Source organism: Hevea brasiliensis, chromosome 3 (assembly GCF_030052815.1).
Source record: "Hevea brasiliensis isolate MT/VB/25A 57/8 chromosome 3, ASM3005281v1, whole genome shotgun sequence".
Classification (NCBI taxonomy): Eukaryota; Viridiplantae; Streptophyta; class Magnoliopsida; order Malpighiales; family Euphorbiaceae; genus Hevea; species Hevea brasiliensis.
This window is the reverse complement of record NC_079495.1, coordinates 78896837-78906227: the sequence shown is the minus strand read 5'-3', so window position 1 is coordinate 78906227 and position 9391 is coordinate 78896837. Positions and strand designations below refer to the sequence as shown.

General features: G+C 34.0%; 1 non-coding gene across 1 annotated transcript; it reads right to left on the bottom strand.

Annotated features, from left to right (window-relative positions):
- Window positions 1-9044: 9044 nt before the first annotated feature.
- On the bottom strand, window positions 9045-9151 carry LOC131178847 (small nucleolar RNA R71). The gene has a single exon (XR_009147855.1). It is a non-coding gene; the product is annotated as a small nucleolar RNA R71 (small nucleolar RNA).
- Window positions 9152-9391: the final 240 nt, after the last annotated feature.

The window sequence follows — 9391 nt, the reverse complement described above, 5'->3', positions numbered from 1 at the left end:
GTCAATTGACCTCGAGAGCTGACTCCTGACTTAACTGTCAAATAAAATCAGAGAAAAGAAAATTTCGGAATCAAAAATTAAATTAAATAACTAAGGAAAAATAAATGAAAAAAAAAAGAAAAAAAAAGTTAAAAAGTTAATACATCACTTTTATGACATCAAAATGATGTCAAAATGGATTTTTAATTTCCCACCATATTTGACTAATTCAATTACATAAAGTAACCATAAAAGACATAAAAATTAAAAAAGAAAATGACCTTCTCCTACCTCAAGGAAATCGGCAGCCATCTCTCCCTAAGCTCACCATTCTTGTCCTCCATGAAAGCTTGAGTTCAAGCTTGTAAACACCCATTTGACCCTACCTTGCCCCAAATTCTCCCATAAAAACTTGTTTAAGTCACTTGAAAAGAAGATTGATCACCAAAGGAAGAAGAAAAGAAGAAGGAAATTAGAGAATTCAAATCCAAGTGGAGGTAAGCACCCTAATTTGAAAATTTGAGATTTATTAGTTGTGTTTGTAGCTTACAGTAACTTAGAAGTTAAAGAAATGAAACAAAAACAATTGTGAGGACCAAACCTAAATTTCGGCCAGCATGGTGGGGAGTGTGATTTGCATGGTTTGATTGATTTGGATGGGAATATGAACCTCAAGTAGTTGAGTGATTATAGTTAAAGGCTTTGAATTAGCTAAATGCAAAGAATTTGTGAACTAGGGTTTTGGACACTTAGGGTTTAGAGACAAAAAAGTGAGAAATTGGTAAATGATGTCTTTGACCTAGTTTGAAGTGAGAAATGGTCATTTGTGACCAAATGAAGTGTGTTAGAAGTGTTTGAACCAAAAGCAAATTTGGATTCAATGTGGTCATGCTACTGGCAGCATGACCAAGGTCCCTTTGAGGGAGCAAAACAGAAAATTTACAAGTCCAATTGGTATGAGACCAACTGGGAATGAAAATAGATACTAAATGACACAATTTTCATTTAGGAAGCATGCCCAAAAAGTGACCAAAACCTAGTGAACAAATTGACCAAATCCGGAAATTCTCAGTCTACCCTGTACAAAATGACCAAATGAATAGTGTTTATTCATTTGGCCATAACTTCAGCTAGGTAGGTCTAAATGACTTGAAATTTTACCAGTGGACAGTTGAGATATAGACCTAAAACTTTCATGAAGAACAAAAACCCAACTTATTCCCTTAACCAAGTCATTTGGCCACCCAAATTTGGTGACTTAAAACTGCCAGAACCAGTTTGGTGCCCAGAAATCTGGGTTAAGTCTAATCCGGCAGCCATGGTTCAAATAGCTATAACTTGAGCTACAAAACTCCAATTGGAGTTATTCAAAAAGAAGAATAAAGTTAAGACAATGGGGAACATTTTCTATGGGAAGTTCTGCCAAATTCTAACAGAAAAATAACCAATGGAATAGTGCAACTTTAGACACGAAAAATGAAAATTTGCCAATTTGCCTAAAAGACTTAGAATTTGAGTAAACAACCAAAACCAACAAATTTAGTGACCAAAATGTGGTATGTGGGTGAAGTTGGAATTCCCATACCTATTAAGCCTTAGAAAGTCAACAATTTTACTTGAATAGTGTAGTGAATAGTAACCCCGAAACATAAAATTTAAAGAACGTCAAGTTTAGCACATTAGAGCTAGGTAAACACTGTGAAACTGTGTGTTTCAGTTGAAAAGAACACCGGGAAGGAACTCGAGGAATCAAGTCAAGGCCAAGAGGCAACTCGTTTAAGGTTTGTGCACAACATCAATATGCTTTAAAATTCTTTTACAAAGTGCATGAAATGTGTATTATGCTTTTGCTTTGAATTGTTGAAAGTTTATTTGTGTATGTTTGAAATGGCAATAAATGTTTAGTAAATTGTTAAGATAAGTTTTGAAACCACAGTGTCATGACCATATATTTGAACACCTCACTAGCATGACTAGTGGGGGTAATCAGTTTCGAATTTTGATTCTTTTTCTGGCTGAAGTGTTGAGGTGTGTGCCAGTAAAAGAAGAAATTGAATGGATATCCATATATTTGAGCTAGCTAGCCTTGTGATGTGACTTCTCTTTAGCCTCTGGCTATTGAGATTATATTTGTTTCGAATGACATGATTTAACTGTGGGTTTTATGAAATGTGTTTTTATACTACGACATGAACTTGTTTGAATTAAAATCTCATAATTCATATTTTGTATTTAATTCTGCATAAAGATTATTTTTGTATGTTATGCACCACTGAGTCCTAGTACTCAGCGATAGCTATTGTTGCTGTCGCAGATATAGAGACTAGAGGAGCAGCAGATTGAGCTACTGAGGACAGAGGAGCTTCCTGCTTTGAAGCTATCGGGTATAATTTATACCTTGACTTTAAATATTTATTTTTATGTATGTATTGCACGTAAATGTATGAACATGTAAAGTTGGTCTTGAGCAGCTTGTACAAAGTTTGTATAAAGTTGTAATAAATTTTAGTTTGGATTTTCCTAATGTAAATTTTTAGTATGATGTATATATAAATTGTTTATCTTTAATGAAATATGAATGAATGAAATTGATTGACAGTATCTTGATGATTACTGAATTTTTGGAAATTAAGAAACGTGGATTGCTGAATTTTGAAACTTGAGAAATTGGTTGAGATTGATTGTGAATTTGAAGAGGTGGTTGAAATAAATAATTGGAAGTGCTTTTTACAAGAATTTGAAGAACTGTTTTCTCAAAATACAGATGGCACTCTGCCGAATTTTTTATAAAATTTGCGAAAAGATAAAATGGGCCAAAAATTTTAACTAGTTTCCAACTTTGAATAAATGATTTTAATACCTATTTAGAAATGCTCACCACTTATAAAAAGTAATAAAATTATTTTAAAATCCCTTGTAGGGTACTTAATGAGTTATCGGTAGGTGAAGTTCGGTAGTTCATTAGGTATTCTACGAGATCATGTTATGCCTTACAGAGGGGTAAGGTGTGATAGCTGACTCCTGACCTAACTATCAAATAAAATCAGAGAAAAAATATTTCGGAATCGAAAATTAAATTAAAGAACTAATGGAAAAATAAATAAAAAGAAAGAGAGGAAAATGGAAAAGTAAAAAGTGATGACATCATGCATGATGCAATAAATATATAATTAATAAATTTAATTAATTTGATTTTATGGTCTTCCACAAGACTAAAAATATAAAGAAAAGAAAAAAAAAAAAAGGGGAAAAGTCTTCTTCATTCCCGTCCATTTCTCTCTCTCCCTCTCTCAAACCTCTCTCACCCTTAAAACTCCATTAAAGCTCATTTTAAGCTTACTCAAACTCTAAATCCCACCATAAAAACTTAAATTTCTATCATTAAACCTTGTATTCAAACCTTGATAAAGAGCTTGACAACAAAAAGAAAAAGAAAGGAGGAAGTTTTGAAGAGGTGAAAAATTCCAAGTAAGGTTAGTTTGATTTCTCTTTTGTATCTTTATATTTATACTTAGGCAACTTGATTGAGTGATGATTTGTTGAAAAATGAAACAAAATGATATGTTAAAGGACTATATAGATTTTGGCCAACAGTATGTAGGGTTGAGAATGAATGAATTTGATGCATTTGAATGGTTGTTTAAGTTGAATTATGTGTGTAGACAATGGATAGATGTTTAGAATGCATTAGGTTTGAATTTTATGAAAATTAGGGTTTAGACCTAGGGATTGGAAGACAAAAATGTGAGGATATGTTAAATGGTGTGTTGGACTTAGTTTGAGCTGAGAAATGGTCATTTGTGACCTATTGGAGTATGTTAGAAGTGTTGGAACCAAATGCAAATTCGGATTGCTTAGGGTCATGCTGTAGGCAGCAAGACCAAGGTCCCTTTCAGGGACCAAAACTGAAAATCTACAAGTCCAATTGGTGTTAGGAAAATTGGGAATGAAAATAAACACAAAATAGAACATTTTTCATTTAGGAATCATGCCCAAAAAGTGACCAAAACCTAGTGAACAAATTGACCAAATCCGGATTTATGCAGTCTGACCTGTACAAAAATGACCAAATGAATAGTGTTTGTTCATTTGGCCATAACTTAGGCTAGGCAGGTCTAAATGACCTAAAATTTTACCAGTGGAAAGTTGAGATATAGACCTAAAACTTTTATGAAGAACATAAACTCAAATTATGCCCTTAACCAAGTCATTTGGCCACCCAAATTTGGTGACCTAAAACTGCCAGAATCAATTTGGTGCCCAGAAATCTGGGTTAAGTCCAATTCGGCAGCCATGATTCAAATGGCTATAACATGAGCTACAAAACTCCAATTGGAGTGATTCAAAAAGGAGAATAAAGTTAAGACAATAAGGAACAATTTTTATGAAGAAAACTTAGCCAAATTCTAACAGCAACATGACCAATGAAACAGTGCAACATAGGACACCAAAACTGAAAGTTTGCAATTTTGCCTAAAAGACTTAAAATTTGAGAAAATAACCAAAACCAACAAATTAGGTAACCAAAATGTGGTATGTGGGTGAAATTAGAATTCTCATACCTATTAAGCATTAAAAAGTCAATAAATTGACTTGAATAGTGTCTGAATAGTAACCTTGAAATACAAAATTTAAAGAACGCCAAGTTTAACATATTAAAGCTAGGTATAAGTGAATTTGAAATTTTTTTTAGATTTACGATGAGTTATGATACTGAAACACTTTGAAACTGTGTGTTTCAGTTGAAAAGAACACCGGGAAAGAACCCAAGGAATCGAGTCAAGGCCAAGAGGCGACTCGCTTAAGGTTTATGCACAACTAAATATTTTGTTACTTTTCACTTCTAAATTGATTTGAACAAGTTTATTTTATGATCTATAATTTTGCTGTATTGAGGATTTTAATTTGTTGAATGAAATTGTATAAATTAAATGTAAATTTTCTTATACATTTAAGGATTTATTGCATGGTTTTGAGGATTATAAATTTTAAGTTTGATGTGTTGCCAACATTGAGCATGAATTTTTGAGGATTAAATATGTTGATGATTTGTAAACACTTTGTAAATAGAAATTGTTTTGAATATGATTTGAAACCACAGTTAACATGGCAAAATATATTGTGAATTCTCATTAGCATGTCTAGTGAGATATCTCCTCCACTAGATGGGGCGAGTTCCTTCCTCTCTGGCTTGCCAGTTGGGGAAGAGTTTAAATGAGTACTCATATATACTAGCTAGTCTTTATTCCTCCCTTTTAGCCTCGGTTATTGGGAGAGTGTGAAATGTCGTGGTGTACAACACGGCATCTATTTGAATTTTGGGTCATGGGTTCAACTGTGTGAATTGTTGGCAATGCCCTTTAAATTATGCATAATTTGATAAATTATGGTTGAAATAAATAATTTGTCAGTGATTTAAAATATTTTTGTATTGTTTCGGGATTTAAAAAAAATGTAGATAAATAGTTACTATTTAATCAAAATGTTATTCAAATGAATAATTTGCATGAATGAAAATATTGATTTCTGAATGTTATGAATTTTGAAGAATTTAGAAATTTTAAATTTTTATTCATTATGAATTGTCAAGCATAACTTATATTAAGTTTTAAATTATTAGTTTGTGCACCACTGAGTTCACCACTCAGCGATAGCTTTGTATGCTATCGCAGGTGAAAGAAAATATAAAGCAGTTGAGCAAGATTACTAAAAGGCATAGTGAGACTATCTTCGAGTATATCATAGGTATACCCTTGTACTTTATATTTTGATGTAATTCTATAATTGTATGTATGAAATTTACTTTGAGCAGTTGTACCAACTCTTTTGTAATATATTTTTGGATTGTAATAAAATAAAAATTATTATAAGGTTATCTTGAGATTTTATGTATTTATAAAGTTTGCACTACTAATTTTTAATACTCCCATGAATGTAAATATTCATTTTGTTATCTTGTTGAGATATTTCAATGTTTGATTTAAGTTAAACTGTGTATTGAGTTGCTTGTGTTGATTTGTGAAATGAGATTGAATAATAGAGTTGTGATTGAGAAAAATATTGGGAGTGTCTTTATTTTCAGGTTTTGAAGAACTGTTTTCTTAAAATACAGATAGCACTCTGTCGAAATTTTTGTAAAAATTATAGAGATTTTAAATATCTAAAAATTTGATTTATGTTTAGACTTTAAATAAAGGTTTTTAATATAAAAAAAAATTGCCCACCAATTTAAAAATGAACGAAAATTGTTTTAAAATCCCTTGTAGTATATTTAATGGGTTACCGGTAGGCGAAGTACGGTAATTCATTAGGTGTACTACGGGAGCATGTTACATCTTACGAGGAGTAGGGTGTGACAGTGAAGGAGATAAAGTGGTTAGTGGAAAATTTAGTCCACTTAAGTGGTGTTAGTGGAGCACTAAATCAATTAAAAGGTTATTTATTCCAAGTTTTTAAATTCTCACATTTACCTCAATTTTTTTTCACTATTTACATAATGGACCACCATTTTAATTTTCATGGTATTTTAAAAGTTTAATACCATTTATTTTTAATGGACATTTAGGTCAAAAGGCAACTCGGGGTGTCAAATGACCACAATGACCCTACTCGAGTTGCATTCCCGATTTTTCGGTAACATCGAATTTTGTCGTTTTCTTGATTTCTCGTTTTTCTTTGTACTAATTAATTAATTTTTCTTTGATATTTCTAATGACATTTATACTTCAATAGATGTTCATTTAAGTCTTAAAAAGATTTCCCAGGGTTGCCTATGGTCCAGGGCTAGTCAACGGTCCACGCCGCAACTTCCTAGTGCGGTCACCCATCGCTATGGTTCTCGGCTCGTTTAACTTGGTTACATTTCATTGCTATTATTTTTTCTTTATTTTTCTTGTATTTCATTATTTTATGTCTCCTCACCCATATCTAAGTGTAGTTCTAGGCATCCTAGCTGTCCGGACAACACTGGTCACTAGAATAGTAGAACGCACTACCGAACATAGGGGTGTTACACGTGTAAACTTATGCCAGAAGAAAGCCAGATAGCCAATGGAGAAACAAAAGTACATGGGTTGTGTAATTAGACCCGTGTAATTTGTAGGGACCGTGTAAGTCTCTGCCGAGCGCAAGCTTGAAGAACCTTATGGGAACAATAGTACACGGCCCATGTAACTAGGCCCGTGTAGTTGGCGTAGACCTGTGTAACTCTCTGTGCCAAAGCAAGACTCCGTTCCACTCCAGCAAGTTACACAGCCCTACATGCAAGGACCCATGTAGTGACACACGGGCCGTGTACTATGCGGTAGCCAGTTTTATAACTCGAATTCCCCTCTTGTTTTCTGATTAAAATGAGACTCCTGAAGCCTTTTGGACTCAAAATGACCTAACCCTAGAACAACCATTATAAATAGAAGAGAAAACATCAGAAAAAGAGCTGTTGCTTGCTCTCGCTCTCTCTTTTTATCTTTCGACAGCACTTTTAGGAGTTTTAGAGAAATTCTCATTCTGCACTCTCTCCAGCCATCTTGAGGAGAAGAATATCAATATCAAGGGGAGTTCTCAAGCCAAAATCCCACAAGATCAAAGCTGCAAACTCTCTTCGGTTCCTTCATTCCATCTCCTTAAATGGATTTTTATTATTTTATTTCTTCTATATGATTTATTTTTATTGTCTTTACCCTTTTATCATGATGTTTGCTGAACTCACCATGAGTGAGTAGTTTTTTTTATTCTGGAATTGGGAGAGTAATGCTTGTAATCATTGTTATGGATAAACATTAAATTTTATTTATTGGATTTCAGATTTATTCCTTGATTTAATTTCTTGTGGTCTTAATGCATGCTATGTGCTGGTACCCACTTAGCCATGATTGTAGATGTTAATTGAAGGACTGAAAGGTGAAGATTAATATTAGAAAATCAAGATCTTGAACCTAGGAATTCTGACCTAGACATAGGCTGATACCTTTGTGGAACTTCAAAATTAGTCAAAGACCTTAAGGGATTTTAATTAATCTGATCGCCACGAAAGTAGGGTTTAAGTTAATTAGAATACACCCTAGGTACCTTGAGAGAGGACTTAGGATACCTTAGGACTGATTTCCATCAAGGTAAACGATTCTCAAAACTAGTAAATAAATAAGATAACATCCATAGCAAGATTTAGGTGTGAAATCTTAATTCCGGAATTGTTCCAAAATAGATTACTTCATTTTAAGTTTTACCATTCTAGTGTTTAAAGTTAACAAACTTCATTCCCTAAGTATTCGATAGCCTAGACAGTCAAAATTACTGTGTATATTGGTACTTGCTAAACAAAATCCTAGTGGGAATGATACTCTACTCATCACTTTATTACTTATTAGCGATCCGTGCACTTACAGGGTTGTAAAACCAGCGAAACAAGTTTTTGGCGCCGTTGCCAGGGATATTTGGTTTTAGTGATATCAAGCGATAGGCAATTTAGCTGATTTAGGCAACTATATTTATTATCTATTTTTATTTTACTGGTTGTATTTCTCTTCTTTTCTCTCAGGTGCCCAATCTGGTATATGACCAGAACAAGGCCAGAAGAAGAAATTTTGGACTATGATATGGAGATAGACAGAACTCAGAAAGAGATCAGGAGGGAAAGGAAACATCAAGAGTACAGTCAAGGAGATCCTGAAATTCCAACCATGGCTGATAATAATGACAGACCAAGACTCTTGAGAGATTACGGAGCTCCATCTGTCCAAGGATTTCAGCCCAGTGTCACTAGACCCACAGTGGAAGGCAACAACTTTGAATTAAAACCAGCATGGCTCCAAATGATTCAACAAACCCAGTTTGCAGGTTCACCAATAGAAGGCCCACACTATCACCTCTAGTGCTTTCTTGCCCTATGTGACACATTCAAGATGAATGGAGTATCTGATCAAGCAATAAGACTCAGAGCATTCCCATTCTCCCTTCAGGACAGAGCAAGGAAGTGGTTACTTTCTCAATCGGCTGGAACGTTCACCACTTGGGAAAACCTCTCTCAAGCTTTTCTAACAAGGTATTTTCCACCAGCAAAGACTGCAAAACTGAGGCTTGAGCTCAACACCTTCAGACAAAAGGAAGGAGAATCAATCTATGATGCATGGGAAAGATATAAAGATCTGCAGAGGGAATGTCCACACCATGGCATAGAAGATTGGCTATTAGTGCAGAAATTCTATAATGGATTACTACCCTCTACAAGGAGCACAGTTGATTCAGCTATGGAGGGTGATCTAATGGTGAAAATAGTGACACAAGCACTTAAACTTCTATAAAGGGTTGCATACCATAATTATGAGTGGTCAAATGAAAGAGGAAATGCAAGGAGAACTGCAGGGGTCCTGGAAGTAGATGCCCTAAGCATGATAAATGCTGAATTTGATCAACT